The sequence below is a fragment of the Dromaius novaehollandiae genome, chromosome 18, assembly GCF_036370855.1.
Source record: "Dromaius novaehollandiae isolate bDroNov1 chromosome 18, bDroNov1.hap1, whole genome shotgun sequence".
In the NCBI taxonomy this organism is placed as follows: Eukaryota; Metazoa; Chordata; class Aves; order Casuariiformes; family Dromaiidae; genus Dromaius; species Dromaius novaehollandiae.
In genome coordinates, this window is record NC_088115.1 from 13,895,749 (window position 1) to 13,915,015 (window position 19,267).

Consider the following 19,267-nt stretch of genomic DNA (forward strand, 5'->3'; position numbering starts at 1 on the left):
TCTTTTCCACACTAAAGTTCTAGAGACAGGCCAAGATCACAGTTTCCTTTTCCTGCTACCAAACCACAGACTTTCCCAGTTAAGTGTATCCAGTGGGTATATTCTTTGCTCATTGCTCCTTTCAAACAGAATAAAGCCTTTTTTGAAAATTGCCAATTCACTGTCTTCCTTTTTTTCCTCAGCTGGAAGGTTCCTTGTAAAACATTAATGTCTGTAGGGTATTTTTTTTTTCCAGCAGGTTAATTAATATTTGATTCATAACCTCAAAAGGTAATGGATATTTATCCAAACCATGAAGGAAATGAATGTCTTCTAACAGTAATTGTAGTGACACTAAGTAATGCTCACTAACAACTGAGCTTTTTTTTAACCTTTCTGCTGTTTCAGGAAACAAATTCTGCTTAGGTCTGGAGGAGCTAAATCTAACCTTTTCACAGGGTTGGTTTTGCCCTGGTCTGGCTTGGTATTTTTCATAGTTTGACTTGACTTTGTAAACATGGTGCCTTCTTCTGAGAGAAAACAACAGCATTTGTGCAAAGGGACATAGACAGCATAGCGTAATTGCTCCAGCCTCAGTCAGCTAAGGCAATTGGAGACCTTGGGTGTTTTCATGGACTGGGAGGTCTCTGGCACTCTGTGAAACATTGTTTACAGTTCTGGCTATTGAAAAAAAATCCCAGATCATTTTCAAAATACTGGATAGCCCTTTCAGAGCTCCCATCTGCTTCACATAAATGGTGTTTATTGTCTTTGTCTCAGCTCTCTAGCTATTGTCATCAGTGACCTTAATTAGGAGCATTTTAGAAATTATGTTTAGTTTGTTGCTCACACGTACACAATTAAAAAGTAGTTATTTACTTGTACTGTTAACTGGCATGTTCTTCCTGGATACTGCTCTGCATGCACAAGCATACTTTAAAGAGTGTCAACTCTTGGAGAAGAGTTCACTGGAGACGAAAGTCCTTGTTGCCCATCATAGACTTCAAGGGAAAAATAACTGCATGGGTCTTGGGAATCTGAACAAGGTGAGCAAGGGGCACAGAGGTGGCATGAGAGTTACTGGGGGTCCTGGGTGCCAACCAAAGCAAGACCTGTTGCAATGCTCTGCCTTAGCTTTTCCCACCGCCCAGGCCATTGCTCACTGTTGCCCTTGGCTGGGTCAGCGCTGGACCTCATGCTCTGTGTCTCTACTAGGGGTCTAATTCTGCTCTCATAGCTCCAGAAGGGCCAGTGGCCTACCAAGAGCCATTCCAGCCTGGAGCAGGGCTGGAAAAATGATGCTGACGTTTCTAGGCCACTGACTTCACTAAAACCCAGGGGACAGTGTGCCCTGGGGTCAGGGTGGTGGACTATTTGCCAGGCACTTTAGCAATGGCACTGGTTTTGAGGCAGCGTGAAAGGAGCCAAGTGAGCTTGCTCCCAAAGAGGCTGTGTTGCTCACTCCCTTGTTTTTTATCATAAACAATGCAATTTGTGAGGCTACCTCCTGGAAGCGCCAACCTCTGGAGTCACGAGATTGTATATATAAAAAAATAAAATAAAAAAAATAAATCTCCATTTCCTATCCCTCACGAAAATGCTAACTGAAAGCTTCAAGCACAAAGGAATAGCTAGACTTTTTATGATTATTTTTAAAACCTATGCTATTTAAGATGATCTTACAGTTTTTTTTTTTTTTTTTTTTAGGGACATTGGCTCATGAATTTTTAATTCTTGAGCTTGGCAGCACTGGTTGAATTAGAGACACAACAACTGATTTTAATGAGTGTAAGATTAATGCAGATGAGCTTGGCTGAAACTGTGATCCAGCTGAGAGAGGATTTTCTCACTTCACCTACCAGTTCTCTCCTCAGTGGGCTATTACATTACAAGCATTACCATAGCAGAGCATATTCTCATTACTGCTCATTACCTGGGGGAGAGATACTCATTAAATAGCTTGTTTTATACAAGAGATTTTGCATTTTAACCCTTGGTGGCTGTCCCAGGCCCTTAGCGGTCCTGTATGGCTGACTATAGCTCTTGAGTGTGCAAGTGGGGAAGGAGGAGCACTGTGGATGGATGTGCACTGGTAGAGGAGAAACCTCCCTTCACTCTCTGTGTCAGTGCCCACTGGAAGAGGAGGGGAAGGAGGAGAGGAAGGGGGAGAGGAAGACTTTTGACTGTCTTGTGGAACCACCCTAGCCAGCTTCAAACAAGGTCACAGTCCACATAGTCCACAAAAGGAGCTTGGCATGGAGGATAAGCCATCCTGGAGGAGCAGTGTTGTTTGTACAGCCCCCAGCACCCGAGCTATCTTAAAAAAAACACAGAATAATGCACACTGGCAGAGACCTCAGGAGATCTTCAGTCCTTCCTTCTGCTCAGAGGAGGGTCAACACTAAATTCAGGTGAGGTTGATGACCACAGGCAGAAGGAAGGTTGTACACAGTGTTTGTCTCAGAGGTAACTTTAAGTGGTATGTCAGAGTTTGGGTACTTACCAAGCATGGCTGAATGCTGAAGGGTTCTTCAAGTCCCATCTCTTTTTCTGACCAAAATTTCCCACAAATTTCCCATCTGCGGTCCACAATCTGGCATTTTTGTCTGAGGAGCCACTGAAGATGAATGAATCTGACCCAGACATGAAGTGCTTAACACTCACTACTGTTTGTCTGGGGGCCCTCCAGTAACAGAGATTTCTCCAGGGATCCCTAGGCAGAGTAAATAGGAGAAAGAGGCTCAGCCATTGCCAGGTCCTTACCTCTCCCCATCTGTGACAAGTGATGTGGGACCTGTTACATCCAATAGTACACAGTAAGTGGGCTTAGCCCAGGTCAGTGGGGTTCAAGTAAAGAGTAGGGTTACTCAGGGAAGATGCACTTCTCTGGATGAAACTAATGCAGACTAGTGTGTCTACATCTGGCTTTTCTAACAGAGATTTATTTATATTTTAGAATCACAACAACTCATAATCATGATAATTTCCCAACAACATAAAACACAAGCAAACAGCCTCCACTGCAGAAAAGTTCCAAGATTTGAGTCATCAGAATCCAGCTTTATGCCACATGAAGGTGGGGGGGTGGGGACGGGGGCTATACTCTCCAGAGCTGTTGAACAGAGAATGTGACCTGGGACTGCTGAGGTGCAGAGACAACATGGCACTATTGGGTTGTTCAGAAACCTAGCTCCTGGCTGTCTGCATTTCTTTCCCCTACTAGCATTTGTGTTCATACTTTTCTCTCATCATGACATATCCCTTGGTGGAATGCTGTTTGATTTGTTTGATAAAGTGCATAGCACACTGGATTGTGTAAGTAGCAGTTATGGCTATGACAGAACTGGTGCCACAGAACACGCTATCTGCATTGGGCAGAGCTCTCCTACTGCTCTAAGTGATGCATTAGGCTTAACGACTTGCTTTCCTATACACCTAAAATTAGATATTTATATTGTGAGTGATCTTATTACCTGAGTCTGCAATAAGGAAAGATGAGGGAGGCTGAGCTGAACTAATTTTATTCGATTCTGTGGGCAACAGGCAGTTTTATATCTCTCATTTTTTATATGTTTTTATCAGGTAGCACTTTCAGAGACTGAAACACTGCAGTTTTTGCCTGTTTGGGCTGTAGAGCGAATGTGGCAGGCGCGTTTATGAGTGAAGTGTGACAAACCATAAATAATGAGGAGTCTCCCCGGAAAGCATGAGGGGACAGCGGAGGAGAAGGCCTGCCTGGCAGCTAGGGAGCTCACTTGGTGAAACGTGTTCAGCGCTCGCTTTGCGGGGATCTCCTCTCTGACCGTGGGTAAGGCATTGTGTTGCACTCTGCTTCGCTTTCCCATCCATGGTGTGGAAGCGAAACCCGTGTAAGGTGTGTTAGCAGTCTGCAAGACCCCTTGCATCCCATGGGGATTAAAAAGAGGAGGCTGCTGCGCTAAGGCTTGGGACCACAGTGGTAGACGGGCAGGACGTTGCTTTCAGTCCAGTTTGCCACCACAGTTCTGCAGCTCTCAGGAGTCTAGTAAAGAAATCTGTGAGGGTGAAAGGGGGTTCCTGGGACAAAACAGTTGTACACAAGAATTAGAAGACCCTGAAAAATAGTGGTCCAAAGCAACAGCGCGCTTGCTGTGCCCTTCTGCAGTACCCGAGGGTCTCTCCATGCTGGGGCTTGGGGCTGGGCAGGTGCGGGACTCCCCACGGCTGTGCAGACATGCCGGCTGCAGGACACCGATGTGTGGCTGGCAGTGGCCACCTCGCAGCTTTCGCTGGGGCTGGTCACACAAGCCCTCGCAGACCCACACCAGTCCAGAGCACGGTGCCTTACCAGGCCCTTCTCGGGCGATGGCTGGCGGGCCGGGACCCTCCACTGCAGGGACCCAAACACTTTCCCTCTGGCTCCTGCCACAGCGTGGCTTCGCTCTGCCCCGTCCTTTCCCCAGGCAACCTTTTAGAACCGGCCCATCCCGGGAACCTTCTAGAACAGGTCCATCCCGCTCCCTGCTCTGCCAGAACTGGCCAGGAAATGGCGGTCGCCACAAAATGGCGGTCCCCACAAAATGGCGGGCTCCTCAGGGAGCTCCCCCTGTGAGAAGGCGTCTTCCCCTGCCCAAAGCGGTCTGCTCTGGGAAAGCAGAAGCCTCAGAAGTGCAAATTTCCAGGGGCAGAACTACAGGCTTCCCAATATTTTGGGTCGTTTTGTGCCTGCCAGGCTGGATGCGGGGCGTCGGGGTGTGCCTGAGACACGGTCAGGGGCCCGTAATCAGCACCGTCCCAAACGCAGATGGCTCTGCCGGTGTCTCCCGGCATGAGGACCGTGTTTGGGAGGTTGGCTGCCGAACCAGGGATGGCACTGCTGCTTTGGCCATGGCACAGAAAACACCTGAAGCACTAAGAGAGGGTTGAGGGTGGACACCGAGCTCGGGGGACGTGTCCCGTCCTCTTGAGACACCGTGAGGGTCCCCGTGCCTCCGGGAAGGAGCCCTCAGACTGCGCAGAGGCGGGAGGTGGTGGGAGCACGCTGCCTTTGTGAAAGCTTATCCTGAAGTTTTAAAGGATCTTTTCAGCTTCAAAAACTGTGTATTTTACAGCAAAATTTCTCATGTTGTTAATATCGCTTTCACCCAGTCGGAATTATTAGCCTTAGCTCCGCTGCCAGTGGCAATGCCGGTGATTTACCTTGTCAACCTCCTTAGCTGCAGCAATGAAGGACAAACCAGTTTCACCTTTTGATTAGCTTCCCACATTGTCTTTCTTCTCATGTTGAAGCAAAAGTCTACAAAAAAATGCGCTGTCGCAACATCAGGAGACTGCAAACAACCCCCTCCGGGTACAGTTTTCTTGGAACGTATTAAAAAAAAAAATAAAACACCACAAACCCATTTCTCCTCATCCAAATTTCCCCCAGTAATTTTTTTCTCCGAGCAGCCTGAGCTGCTGGATGGGGTTTGCTGTGCAAGCTGTCGCCCGGCGCCGCGGTGCCGGGTCGGACCAGCCTGTCCCCTTGCAGCTGCCCGCGGCCCCCAGACGTGCTTTGTCGAGCAGTTGCGCCACGGCGGTTTGCCGTGTTTTGTGCTAACTCTGTCACACCGCTCCTATTTTTAGCGCTGAGGAATACAACTGCCTCTCCTCTGCACCGCGAGCAGCAGCCCAGGCTTCCGTGCACAACGGCACGCACGTTGCAAGGTATTAACTCGAGCTGTGTTCAGCACCTGTCCGAAGGCGCTCGGCGCGCCCCGGTGAGGAATGTACCCGCTCTGCGCCAGCTCCGAACGGCAGGGCTTCTTCTTCCTTGAAAGGAGAGGGGTGTCTTCATCCAGGGCCAAATGCCTTTTGTGTGGCTGAGGGTTGTTTCCAGTTGCACTGAAACGCAGCCTTCCAAGGGGACCTCATTCACCCCGGGGTGGCGAAGGGGAGGAGGTGCGTGCACGCTTAGCTGCGTCTGCTCGGGGCAGGGCTGAGCTACAGCTTGCAGGAGAAACCTGCCAAGGAAACCCAGCATCTCCCATTTCTGGGAGAAGCTGGTTGCCAGTGAAATCCACAGTTGCGTTGTCCCTTGTGTGGAAGGAGCCATGGTTTTGCCCTCCCAGTGAAGTCAGCAGAGAGAGCTCATCAGCTCATCATGGGCTTCATTTTACACAGGCGCTTACCACGTACAATTACAGTCCCGTGGATTGCCATTTCCATCCATATACTCTCTGGCCTGTTTTTTTCTTGGTGCCAGACTAAAATTATCTGCTCCCACTGAGTATGGCTGTGCACTGAATACCACATTTTTTCCCCTTTTAGCACAGCAATTTCCTTTATTTTTCCTGGGCTCAACTTAATGTTTGTGCTTTGTTTTTTATTTTTATAGGGCTTTTATTTCCCCGACGGGCATACTGAAGTGGAACGTCTGATCACTGGGATAAACACTTCCCAAGATAAAGTGTTTGTATATCCTATTTTTAAAGTTGGTCTTGTAAAATGTTTAAAAGCGTTTCTATTTAGCTAGCATTTCAGTGCCCATAAATGGCTTAAACTTTTTTGAGCTATTCTCAGTGGCAGTATCTATAACCCAGTGACTATGATATTGCACATTCAAAATGAGAAAGAATAAATAAATACATTAGGTAAAACACAATGGGTCAGCTACCTGGTGTTATGTTGGGAAAAGCTGCTGATTACAAGGCGCAGGAACTCCTGTGGTTATTTCAGAGAGAACAGGTTGCAAACAAGCTAGGATAACTTGTACTCTAGAGCTTTACCCTTCTGAAATGTATCCCAGAAATGGCTGTGACCTGGGCCAGGATGTGAGACTGAAAGTTGTGTGTCTTCATAGTCTCAGTGATGTGCTCTGAACTCCTGGGTCGAGACGTTGGCTCCCACTGAAGTCAGTAGGAAGACTCCCAAATGCTATGATGGAGCCAGGATTTCTGCTGGTCACCAGGCCTCCATGACCAGGCCCTTCATCTTGCTGAAGTCAAGAACAGAGCAGATTTAATGGCATTACCAAACTCTACCACCAAAGGCTCAGAAGAACTGCTTGGTTTTCTGAAATGCTGTTTCTAGAGCAATGCTGGAGGAAGAGCAATTTATCCACAGGAGGATGTGACCTAAACGGGCATAAAGAACGCATTCAGATCACGCCTAGCCTTTATTTTCTCCAACTATCTCCAGACCTCCAGGCCTATGTACCCAAAACTTTCTTAAAGGGTAACTCAGCCCCTGTATAATATTAATGAAAATGAAAGAAAAGAGCAAGAAGCGTTGACTATTGAGGGCACCAAGCTTTCTCCTGGAATTTCTTAAAAAAACAAAAAACATGCAAACAACACGTGCATACACACACATGCATTTGCAACCACTCACATACACATTTTAAAATGCTTTTATTAGACTGCTTGGGTCAATTTCTAGATAACCAACGTCAGAATAAATCCATCTACTCTCAAAAAGCCCCATTAACATTAGTAGCATGCAGGCCAAAACTCAGTTTGCCCCCAGAGGGCTGGATCAGTGACCCTATGACATTTTACACTGCTGTTTTCCACATTTTATATTTCAGCTTTCATACTCACAGTCCTGTCAGTATAATAATAGTACAGCGGCTTTTCATCTTCAAAGCACTCTGCAAACATTAATTATGCTTAGAATGGTGTTTGAGAAGCCCTCACAGTTTGCTCAGAACCCTGAGATGATCTCAGAAGAAGAATGAAAGTTTTCTGTGTGAAGCACCTAGTTTACAATATATTATTTCAACAAAGATGCCACCCCCTGTCAGCCTCTTCCCATTCCTAACCAGTTGCATTAACTGCGATACGGAAGATAAATAGAAAAATGTTGGAGAGCAGCTGAGATGCTGACGTATTTAGCATTAAGGCTTTAATAAAGATGAATGCTTTTTATGAGAAAAAAAGAATGTGTAACTTGGAACCTGTACAACTATGCAACATGCAAAACAGGCCTATTAACTCCCATGGCCTACAATTTAATAAATAACTCTCCATTAGTCATCCTGAAGCAAATGATACCCTTTCTGCTGAGGCTCTCTGAGGTAGAAGTAGGCGCTCTGTGATTCTGTATTCCAGACCTCAATTTCTCCATCAAAACTTGCTGTAGCAAAAAGTCCAAGTGCAGGGCAATGATCTACTGCGAAAAATGTCCTCTTGATGCAACTGCCCTCCCCCTTCCAAGAGGGCTTTGGAGAGACTTGTAAGTCCTACAATCAGAGAGAGAGCAAGAGAGAGGGTTAAACCAAGCTTGGGGTTTGCTCCCTTGGTTAAGCAGTCGTATCAGGGAGTTCAGGAGTGGAGCAGGCGTGTTACAAACCCTGCCTTTGCTGATATACAGAGACAAATGTTATTTGAAGTACCAGCTAGAGAAGAGTGTGCTTTTCTGCTGGAAAGCTTTGGTTTTAGTGCTGCATGACCTATTCAGCTCTCTGCCGGTTTGACAACTACGTGCCTCTGACTTCAGCTGTACTTCTAACCAGCTTACCGCAAGGTCATTTCTGCGGCTGTAGCTAAGGAATATGTCTCGTACCTGAAAGCCAGGAGTGTCACTGCTGTGGTGAGCAGTGCAGGAAAGCCTTTTCTTTCTAACAGGCAGCTGTTTCCATCCGGTTTGTCCTCTCCCACTTACCCCAAGCTTGCACAAGTTGTTCAGGACAATGTGGCAGCTGCCAGCAGGGTTTGGTCCTGCAGCGTGAAGGGTGCTGTGATTTCAGCTTCTTCTGTCGCCTCCAGCTGGTGCAAGATGTGAGTGCTGTGAATGGCCCAGACCTGTCCCAAAGCAAACACGGTTAGTTTGACCCAGCCCAATATTTGTATGATGTTTTCCAAGCCTGTGGGAGGAGAAAGGCAGATAAAAAGATGCTAAATCATGCTCCCATCCCAAACAGTGAGGAGGGTAGAGAGGATCAGAACTGAATCGATAGCTCTAAATGTAACTGAAAACATCAGGAGAAGAGATGCTTTATCAGAGAGGCAGGTGACTCATTGGCCCCAGCGAGAGCTAAGGGGCAAGGAAAGTCAGTCTAGGGAGAACTGCCTCTGGGCAGAAAAATCCTTGTGACAACCCACCTGGAGCTGGTATGGGGTTATATCATCAACTCTCCTCTGGGTCAGAGCACAAACCTTGATGGTCCCATTGCCTGCTGCGGTAATAAACTTTACTAGGAGGGGGTTGAGGACCATGCGTATTATCCCTTCTTTCCTGTGTGCACGGCTGATGGAGAGGAGTTTGGTACCTGCCTCAATGTCCCACACAGTGACTGTGGAGTCTTCAGATTCTGTCACCACCTGCCAGGAAAAGAGAACTTACTTTGACATATTCTGCCTTGCAGCATTTTGCCTTTGATTGATAAAGAACATCCTGAGAAGAGAATTGGAACTGTGCCAGCATGTGCGGCAGAATTGCATCTTCTTTGACTGGATGACCGGTACCTTCTGCCTTTAAAAGGGAGAACCACCATGGCCAAGGGGGCACATCAACTACCTGCAGGTATGTGTTTCTGCATGGTGCGTGTACCACACACAGTCAGATTGGGAAGGTAAGCACTCATACTCTGAACTGTGGCTGGCATTACACTGAGCCTGAGTTTGGAGCACAGACAGAGCATCCTTCTGTTCTTTTTGTGTTCAGCAGGCCTTTATCTGCCTGAAGCACTGCAGCTGTATGTTATTCCCATAGTGGCCTGAAGCCCCAGAAGGTAAATGCCAGTCCGTCCTAACCATGCTCATACAGAGTTGTTCCCTGCAAACCATCCTCCCCACTCTTTCTGTGGAACATCCCCCAAAATGTTCTGTCTCCTGGGGGGCTGAGTCTATCAACCTACAGATAGCCAGGGCAATCTCCTTTTCCTCATTTCCACCCAAGGTCTTGTTGCTACACTGCCTTGGGCCAACCTAAACCATTTCTCTCGCTCTTTGACATTTATGTCTCTGTGGAACATACGGTACCTATTAGCTCTTGCACTGAATAATCAGTAATGCAGAGGTCAAATGTGGGCTGTGTTAGGTTTTACTGAGTGTGAAAGTGGGGAATATTCCAAATATATCTGTAAAAGACTGGGGTTGGGCTATTCATTACTGCTGTGTGTTAGGAACGTTTCCAAGGGGAGGCATGTGCTGGGCTGGTAATGAGCTCTCTTTTGGCACAAGCAGAGCTTTGAATGGGTGTGAAAATTGGAGGCCGAAGGCAGTAAATGACAGACTTGGGGAGGGAGAGAAATTTGCAGCTGGGAGAGTGCTCCAGGTTGGGTGCACAGCAAATGGCTGCTGCAACAGAAGGGTGCTGCAAGGCTCTGTGCTCTGTGATGAGCATGCAAAGTGGCTGCATGGAAGAGGGCGAGTGGGAGGATGCAAACGGCTGCGGGGACACGTGAGGATGACAAACACCTCTTCGTCTCACAGCAGAGGCCGAAGTGGTTATCAGAGGATCCTAGCAGCAGTTTCTGAGTACTGCCAAGTGCAAGACTTTCCTACGTCAGCCAAGGTGTGCGTGGGTGGGGTGTGTGGCGGGGGGAGTTTAGTGGGCTGGTTTGCTGTCTCATCCCAACCCTGTCCCTTCCAGATCCCAAAATATGACAGAAAACACTATGCTGAGGCCAAACAAGACATGACAGGAGCCAAACCATGACATGAACTCAGGGGCCTGCAAAAATGGAGAGTTAAAAGGCACTTGGGACTTGTTTTCCAGGTGGTTTTGTGGGGCGTTGTTTTAGCCTTGCCTTCCCTGTTTACTGCAGAATGAAAGAGCACTCAAAATTGGGCCACTCTTTTCTTGTGGCTTCTGACATCAGTTTGGGAGCAGAAAGGCCAGGGCATAGGAACTGTAGCTGTGTTTTTCCAGTGGGTTTGGGAAGTGAGTGACTAACGTCACAGTAAACATGCTGGGCTGGGTGTGCCCTGCTGCTAGTCACTGCTTGAGATCTGCAGTGGGATGGGCTGGTGATGTGTCCACACACCCACAGACCTGGTGGCAACTGCCTACTCTTGGTTTGGGAAACAGATTAAGATAAAAAAAAAGAGAGAAGGAACTGAGGCACTATTGGTGGGTTTTGCTGCATTTTACCTTTTCCATAACCTAGTAAGGATCTGCCCATGTTCCTCCAGCTTCTTCTTAGTATCTCCAGAGCCCCACATCAGCCTCAGGCACTATCTGTCTTTCCCCTTCTCTGGTCCCAGAGCGCAAAGGATGCTACAGCCCCCTCATTACCCTCCCCTTAGGCCTTGTAAGATCTTGCTCCTTACAAGACAGTGCAGAGAAGTTAAAATTTGTTGTTATGAAAGTAAGGATACTGTAAGGACACTGTCTGGATGCATGTGGAAGAGCCTTCCCTGGCTGGGCTATTGTAAATGGCACTTGCAGAAAAACTCCTCTCTCCTAAAGTTAGTAATGTAAAGGTTTCAGGAGGGCCTGCTGGATTCTCTCCCACCCTGTGCGTTCTTACTGTGGTCACAGTCATTACTGGCTGCAATTGCACATTTTTCCATCATTAGGGATGACATATCTCCCTTATGAGGAAAGACTGAGAGAGCTGGGCCTGTTTAGCCTGGAGAAGAGAAGACTGAGAGGAGACCTTATCAACGTATATGAATATCTTAAGGGAGGGTGTAAAGGGGACGGGGCCAGACTCTTTTCAGTGGTGCCCAGTGACAGGACAAGAGGCAGCGGACACAAACTGAAACACAGGAACTTCCATCTGAACGTGAGGAAAAACTTCTTTACCGTGAGGGGGACAGAGCACTGGAACAGGCTGCCCAGAGAGGCTGTGGAGTCTCCTTCTCCGGAGATATTCAAAACCCACCTGGGTGCGATCCTGTGCAATGTGCTCTGGGTGACCCTGCTTGAGCAGGGGGCTTGGACTAGATGGTCTCCAGAGGTCCCTTCCAACCTCAACCCTTCTGTGATTCTGTGATTCTGTGATATGAAGCAAGCAGGCCAGTCTGTGTGTGTACAGGTTCTGGCCTCCTCCTGTATGAAGATGCCAACGAACCCTGCCTTAGGTGCACGTATAGATCAGAGATAGTGTGCTGCAGGGAAAAAGGAGCAGAAAGAGTTGGTAAAAATCTGTCCCAGCTAGACTGTCAGATCTAGGGAGAATATATCTCTAGTACCTAAAGAGGCCACGTTATGACTCATGCATTCAACAGATTTCATCTGAGGAAAGTCTCAAAAGAGGGAAGAAATAAAGGCAGGCATCGCATTTCTTTTACATTCAATTTTCTAAAACTGGTTTCTATTGTAAGTGTAATGCAGAAGCCTGAGCCAAATGCTGGGCAGCTTCAGAGAGAGCAGACTGGAGCTGGAATTCTTTCATTCTTCCCTAACTAGTAGGGGACAAAACCATGTGTTGAGTGTTGACAATTTGCAGGGCTTGCATTCTGCATTTCCATCCAAATTGGATGGCTGTCTTGGGACAAATCTCTCTGGAACTGCTGATGTGAGCAATCAGGGTGGCTAACCTGCTGGATGGAGGGGTTGCAGAGAGCACAGCACAGCAGGGCCACATGAGTCACTACTTCTTCATCCCTACTGATATGGGCAAGCTTTAACATGTATGCCAAACACGAGACTAAGAGGAGGCTGTTGCATGAACATGAGGGGAAAATCCCACTGCTCTAAGTGTTTGTCCTGGCTGGAGCCCTGGAGCTTCAGCACCAGTATTTGCAGGCAAGCCTCTGAGAAAATATCCCAGACTTTCAGCACCTAGGGAAATGAGAAAGAGAAAGGGAAGCTGCAATTTGTGCCTTATGCTTGTAGCTAAAGGTGGCTACAGAAACCTTGATTAAGCCTGCAGTTTTGGGAAAGTTCAAGTCGGAGCTTTATGGCTTCAAAAGATCTGGGTCTTGAACACTCACTGTAGTAGTGAGAAGTGAACAGGAGGAGGCTATCATGATGTCCAAGCTAAACACCTAACACAGGCAGTCTGAATATGGCCCTATCCTCCCTCTGAAGTAGGCAATCTGGGTTGCTCATTATTGTCATCCTACCCAAGGGCATAAGTCTAAGGAGGCAGAATGCCCCTATAAGTCAAGGTTCTGCCTGGACATGTGCTATGCACCGCTTGCTATGGATCATTACTTATTTATTTCTTTTCACACCCATCTTCCAAAGGAACTAAGGACAATAATGGAGTGCACATTGAGCACTGAGTGCTTGCGTAGTCTCAGGATGCTTTATGATCACTGCAGTTTTAATCCTTATGGCACCTCTGGGAAGACAGACAACGTTCAATGACCATTTTACAGCACCATGCAGTCAGCCCTGCAGAAGAAGAAATCCTTAGTAGTGCTGGCTCTGGGCAGAAAGTATGAATATAAGTGAGTTTGCATATACCCAATCCCACTGCAGTAAGCTCGAGAAGGTGTATCCATTCTTTTTATGTTCTTATGTGATTTAGAGTGACTAATTGCTGAGAATTCCTCCCTCCATTTAATTGTCTGCAAAAGGAGAGATTTCAAAGTACAGTAATTGTGGCCACTGTCAAAGGGAATAGGAGATAAAAAGCAGCTTCTATTACCACCGAATGGCCCCACATGTGTTCCTTGTCCATAGCAACTGACAGTATTTGTATCAGAATAATGCATCAAATACATATTTAATATTTCACCCAAGGATTTAAAATTGCTTTTCAATGAAACATTAGCTGAAGGAACCCCACACAGCCCTGATTAGACAGACAAAGAAAATATGAAAGTCATTTTCCCCAACTTGCAGAGTGAAACAGCTCAGCTTTGCAGCACTGGGAGGGAAAGTGGCATACTGTGATTGTGCTCCACAGGGAGACTGGGACTGGAAGAGAGCGAATGTGCTGAGAAATGAAAAGCAGGTCAAAACCCTCTGTTTTGCGAATGCTTTGGACACAGTAGCCAAACAAGGTAGTTTAAAGGTTGCTGGGTATTTCTACATGGAGAGCGAGAACTGAAGAACCCTCAGAGAAGTGATCTCCCCAGGAAGGGTTGCAATGCCAAGCGCAGGCCCAGCAGCTATACTGTGCTGGCACTGCCAGCCCAACAGAAAATCAACTGACAGCAGCACTTCTATGCTAAGGTCTGGGGTGGCCCAGGAAATGGGGCTGCATATTTAGGAGCCACCACTTCCACGTTTGTAGGGAGCACAGACATCTTATACCCCAGAGTGTGCCAGCTGCCTCCAGCTCTGCAGGACCAGTGGCTTCATGATATGAGAGCATTCATCCCAGAGCCCAGCAATACCATCTGTGGCTTTTGGAGACCTTATTCTCAAATACTAGCTTCCCTTCTGTACTCAAAGTCCCCGTCACTGAGCCAAGAGACCCAGAATTACCCAGTGCTGCCGGTAGCACCCAGCACAGCAGCAACACACTGAGTCCTGGGAACAGCTGAATATGAGGCCTTTGGCTCCATGGATGGCTACACCAAAACCAGCGGTGGAGTGTCCCCGAAGAACAGGGACGGGCTGTCACATCGCGGCTCCAGAGGCACACAGCATGACCACCCCTCCAGTGACCAGGAGACTCGGGGGCCTGCAGTAAGCAAAGCACCCCCCACCCTGGAAACACAGGCAAGGCCCCATCAGTCAGGTTGTCTCAGGTGTCCTCAGCATCTCCCCGCACAGGCTGCGTCTGTACTGCGCGCTGCAGACCTGGCTGGGGAGAGATGCCAAAAGAATTTTTTTTTTTTTGTCCTCTTCACGTTCTCAGCTTGTGACTCAGTTATCAACTGTTGTTACCTTTGCATCTCTGACAGATAAAGAAAGCATAACAGAATTAGCTCTATATCACCAAGGAGCGCTTAAATATTGTGATTACAAAATTCCAGTCTCGCATAATCTACTCAGACATGCAGGAAGAAACCTTTGCAATTAGACTCCCTGTGCTCTGACAGGAGGGCAGATCTTCCTTTTTTTCTTTTTTCCATGACTATATCTTTCTGTGATTCTATAGCAGCAGGGGAAAAAAGTCTGTTAGAAATGCTTTGTTATGCTAAGTCTGTTTTTTATTTTCCAATTGCCAAAGCATGATGAATGGAAGAGAGATAGAAGAGAGATTACTTAGCAACTTCCAAAAATTTGTTTTCAAATTTTATTTTTTTAGAGCCTCATTAAAATTGCAGGTTTTAATCTACGCTTTGTCCTTTGTACAGTAGAACAGCATCATCACCATATAATAGCAGCCATACTTTTCATTCAAAATTAAAACCAGATAGATGCTTCTCATGCTTTGCTTTCAAATCCTATTTTTAAAAATATTGATCAAGTGTGTTTTGTTTTTCTTTTCCTCTGGCGCTGCCAGTACTGTAAAGGACAGTCACTAATGAAAGACTTTCAGTCCCGAATCTTTGTGTATTACTGGGTACAGTTTCTTTTGTAGATTTAGGAACAGCTTTTGGATAGCATAACGTATAGACTAAAAACAACAAAGTGATTTCCGACACTATGATAGGCAAGAAAATAGATTTAAAAATAATACCTCTGCTGTCAGGGGGCACAGACCAGTTTGGACACATCAGCATAGCCTGTGATGTGCCTAGGGGCATGTTTCAGGAACTAATTGCTGTTGAAAGATCTGTTCCTCTATTACTTAAGAAAAATATGTCAAAAAATCTTCTCATGGCCTCAGGCACATCCTGATTTCTGCTTGCTAGGAGAGGTCTGGAGGAGGGTGACAGGGGCTGGGCGTGAGGACAGCCTGGGGGCACAAACAAAACCCACCTAGTGTATCTCATAGTGTTCCCTTTGCTCATTAATGAAGCTTAGAGGTTTCAGGACAAAACAGCCTTGAGCCAAGAAAACTGACCCACCTTCTTGATTTTCTTGTTTTTTTCTTGTACATCTTCCTCTTTCTATGATGAGGAGTTGCACTGAGAAGTCTTCTTCTGCCTCACACCAGGCATGGGAAACAGCTTCCTCGGGCACATGGGGATGGTGTGAAAGAGCAGGAGCTGGCTGTGTTCTCTGCGTTCCTGGAGGAAGGTAGAGGGGATAAATGGCCCAAGGCAAGTTTATCCACTAGTGCCCTGCCTTGTCACCATGGGAGTGGGAGTGAGGACAGCCCATCCTTATGGTGCCACTATACCAACCCCAGCCACTGTTGAGAGCACCATGACTTGGTGTAGAGGTGAAATCCTTCATGCCTGGATCTGCCCAGAGCTGACCACAATGCTCAAGGTGCTGCTAGTGATGTTTTTATCCAGACTTGACCCCAGGAGCTTTGAACTGGAAAACAGCTCATTTGGAAGGGTTTTCTGTATTTCCTTCCAGACCCACTCAATAAGATCCAATAATAACTAGCTGCTTTTCTATTTATAAATGAGAACAGTGGTGAAAAACTCGGCTCATGTGGTTGGGGCCACCGCAACCCCGGGTGCTCCTGTACAATGCCACGGCTCTAGCCCTTTGCCATCAAACTGTTCTTCTCCACTGTCCTGCCCACCAGCTCCCTAACAGGCCTGCCATTCTCCCTGGGAAAGAGCAGTTCCTAAAGCTGTTGCCTTTGGATACACACACATTTTTTTTTGCCTGTTGACAGGGAGTATTTTCCAATTCTTTTTAAAAATGGATTGTTTTTGTAGCAGCTCCTACTCCAGTTTGTAAAACAAACATTTCCTAAGCACTCAAAGTTTCTGATGATGTTATTGTTACTGGAATGTCAGCGGGAATATATAAGAAATGTATTTCTTTCTTAGTGGAGCCTGGGGATTTTGTGGCTCTTAGCATCACCCACTGAAGATACTCTGCTCATCTCCCAGCAGTCAGATATGATGCAGAGGGCTGGTGTATCCTTTTGGCTGAGGCAGCTGGATGCGGTCCCTGCTTTGGGTCTGAACTGGAAAAGCATTTGGGCTTAGATTAACACGTGCTAGCCCCTAGCTCTCGTGTAGCCTGCACACAGGAGGGGAATATTAGCTTCGCTCCAGCTGGCTCAGCCTAGGCTGGAGTCAGGCTGCAGCTGCTGGGCTGCCACAGTGCTGCCCCTTCTGCCTGTGCTGGCTGGACATCTCCGGAGCTCGCTGCTGCCAGGCCTGGAGCACCAGCACTTCTCGACTGGCCAGTACATTCATCTTTGCAATACGCCAGCAAAGTTCCAGTATCCCCGCTGTCCAGGCAGGAGACCTAAGCATGGAGAAAGGAGATCTGACAGCATGGTAGCATCAAATTCACTGGCTCACTTGCCCTGGGCTGTATTTCCCTGGGTGCAGTAGGCAAGGAAAGTGCTTAGAAAGGATCACCATCCACCACAGGGCACACATATCAGCAGCTGGTCCTATCTGCCCTCACCTGAACAAAACCTGCTTGTGGTCCCAGCTGATCAGCAAAGGGCTTTTCAAACAGGCCCACGCAAGGCTGCAACAGCCTGAGCAAACTAATTACACCATGGTCATCCCCCCAGAGCAGCAAGGAGTCCCTGGGGACTGACAAAGAGGCAGAGAGGGGTTGGGGCTTGCCTAGCACAACTGGAGCTCCTTTCCTGCTCCATCAGAATGTGCTCAGCAGCTGATGAAATGCATGGAGAGCAGCGACAGCCCTGGGATGCTGCAGAAATGCCCCCTGCACTCCCAGCTGATGCCAGGCAGCAGACGTGCTCTGCTTTGGTGGTCTGGTGAACTTTGGTGATCTCAGGCAGGAGCCCTACGTAAAGGGTTGCACTCCGGGAACTGGTCCTACACCCCCAAAAGCAGACGCCCAGATTTGTCTCTGCCTTCCCATATAGCTCTGGTGTCATGGTGGACTAGACAATTTGCAGCCAGTTCTGTTTCTGTCCACAGGGAAACGTACCTGGGAAATGCTGGATAGAGGTGTTTTCACCTGATACTTTCCCTCGCTATCTCTGCTAAAGGCAGGATACCAGATGTGATGAATATGCTCTGATCTGTTCCGACAAATACTCTGTTCCCTGGTGGATAACTAGAAAATCTTCCCAGACAAATTCTAGTTTCACATCTGTATACAAACTTGTTATTACTTTAGTATTAACTAACTTCTCCTTCTCACCCTGAATCTGGGGGCATTCTTAGCCCCTCAGACGAGAAAGGGGACACAGATTTATTGCTGAAGTCAGCATGGGACCAAGCAGATTCTTAAGACTGTAAAGACAGACGGTCAAGACCCTTTCCCGCTAGTGCAACCTGTGCATGTCCTGAGCAAATGAAACTCCTCGGAGAGGTGTGCTGTGGACACGCTGAAAAAGTGAATATCTGTGCTGGTGGGAGACACTGCCATTTTGCAGACATTGGCCATGTACACAGCATCTGTTGTCCAGCGTTTAAGCCTCCTTCTTCCCCTCTGTGAATCCTTGTTATCTGCCACAACCTGTTAGAAAGTGAGCACACAGAGCTGCAGAACAAGACAGTGGCTCATAAGAGAGGCAGCGGTGCCACCTTCTGCACAAAACAGACGAGTTTTCATGTCCTAAGGACTGAACATGTCCTGGGCTGGTAGGAACTGACCCACCTCTCCCAGCTCCCCTGGGAACTGGAGCTTTTCCTTGCATGCCTTTGGTAGAAAATTGAACACATTCTGACAAAATATTCTTTGGTTGTTGTACATTTTCCCTAAGAAAGAAGAAAATGTGAGCAGTGGTATCATGGGACTGATACAGCATTACCTGATGAGTTGTCCTTAAACTCAGCCCAGTCCTTTATAGCTCTCTTTACCTCGCATGCTTTCTTCCCTGGGAGCCTGCAGTCCTGCGTGGTGAGAGCTCCTCCGCTGCTGATGCTCACAAACCGTGGCAGTGGGAGGGAGGGTATTGCCAGCATCCTAGTAGGTGCTTCTTGCTGGGAAATTAAGGTAAGAAGTTGGTCTTGCACCAGAGGCCTAAATCTCTTAAAGGCTATATATGAATCAGTTCTCAGTTATTCTCAATGCTGTGTCTGTAACGCAATCGTCATATTCCCTGGTAGCAATATAAGATGGGAGTCGCACTCCTTTGTGGTTAGAGAAGTATTTGACTGAAAAAGTGATCCTGAAGCTGGCGGGTTGTGATGCACTATTTGCATGACTCCCTGGATTAACATGCTGGGCCAGGTTTCCTGTTTCCCTGTCAGGCCAGAAGAGCAAATTTTACCTAGCCCTTTCTCAGGCTGAGATCGCTATGGTCACAACAGGCACTTTGCGAGAGAAAGATTAGCAAAAGCAGCATACGATATTGCTGAGCTATGTGCTGAGAGTGCTCACATCCTCACTCCAGGAATTCACCTACCCCGTTGCCCTGTGTACGTCTCTCCACTCACCTTGTTTTGCACAGCGTGATGGATGAGGGGCTCAGTCTCGAGAAGAATCTCATTTCTGGCTTCCCTTAAGGAGTCCCTTTCTTTGTAAT

At 47.4% G+C, this 19,267-nt stretch overlaps 2 long non-coding RNA genes across 2 annotated transcripts in view; one reads left to right on the forward strand and one right to left on the reverse strand.

Annotated features, from left to right (window-relative positions):
- Nucleotides 1-19,267, forward strand: part of LOC112982511 (uncharacterized) — a 79,955-nt gene that overhangs the window by 32,644 nt on the left and 28,044 nt on the right. Inside the window, exons 3-5 of the long non-coding RNA XR_010392188.1 lie at nt 5,584-5,664; nt 6,335-6,408; nt 9,305-9,462. This is a non-coding gene — a long non-coding RNA (uncharacterized LOC112982511). The remainder of the gene's footprint in view (nt 1-5,583; nt 5,665-6,334; nt 6,409-9,304; nt 9,463-19,267) is intronic.
- Nucleotides 7,653-8,745, reverse strand: LOC112982512 (uncharacterized). The gene is made up of 2 exons (XR_003258991.2): nt 8,602-8,745; nt 7,653-8,179 (listed from the first exon to the last, which is right to left on the reverse strand). It is a non-coding gene; the product is annotated as an uncharacterized LOC112982512 (long non-coding RNA).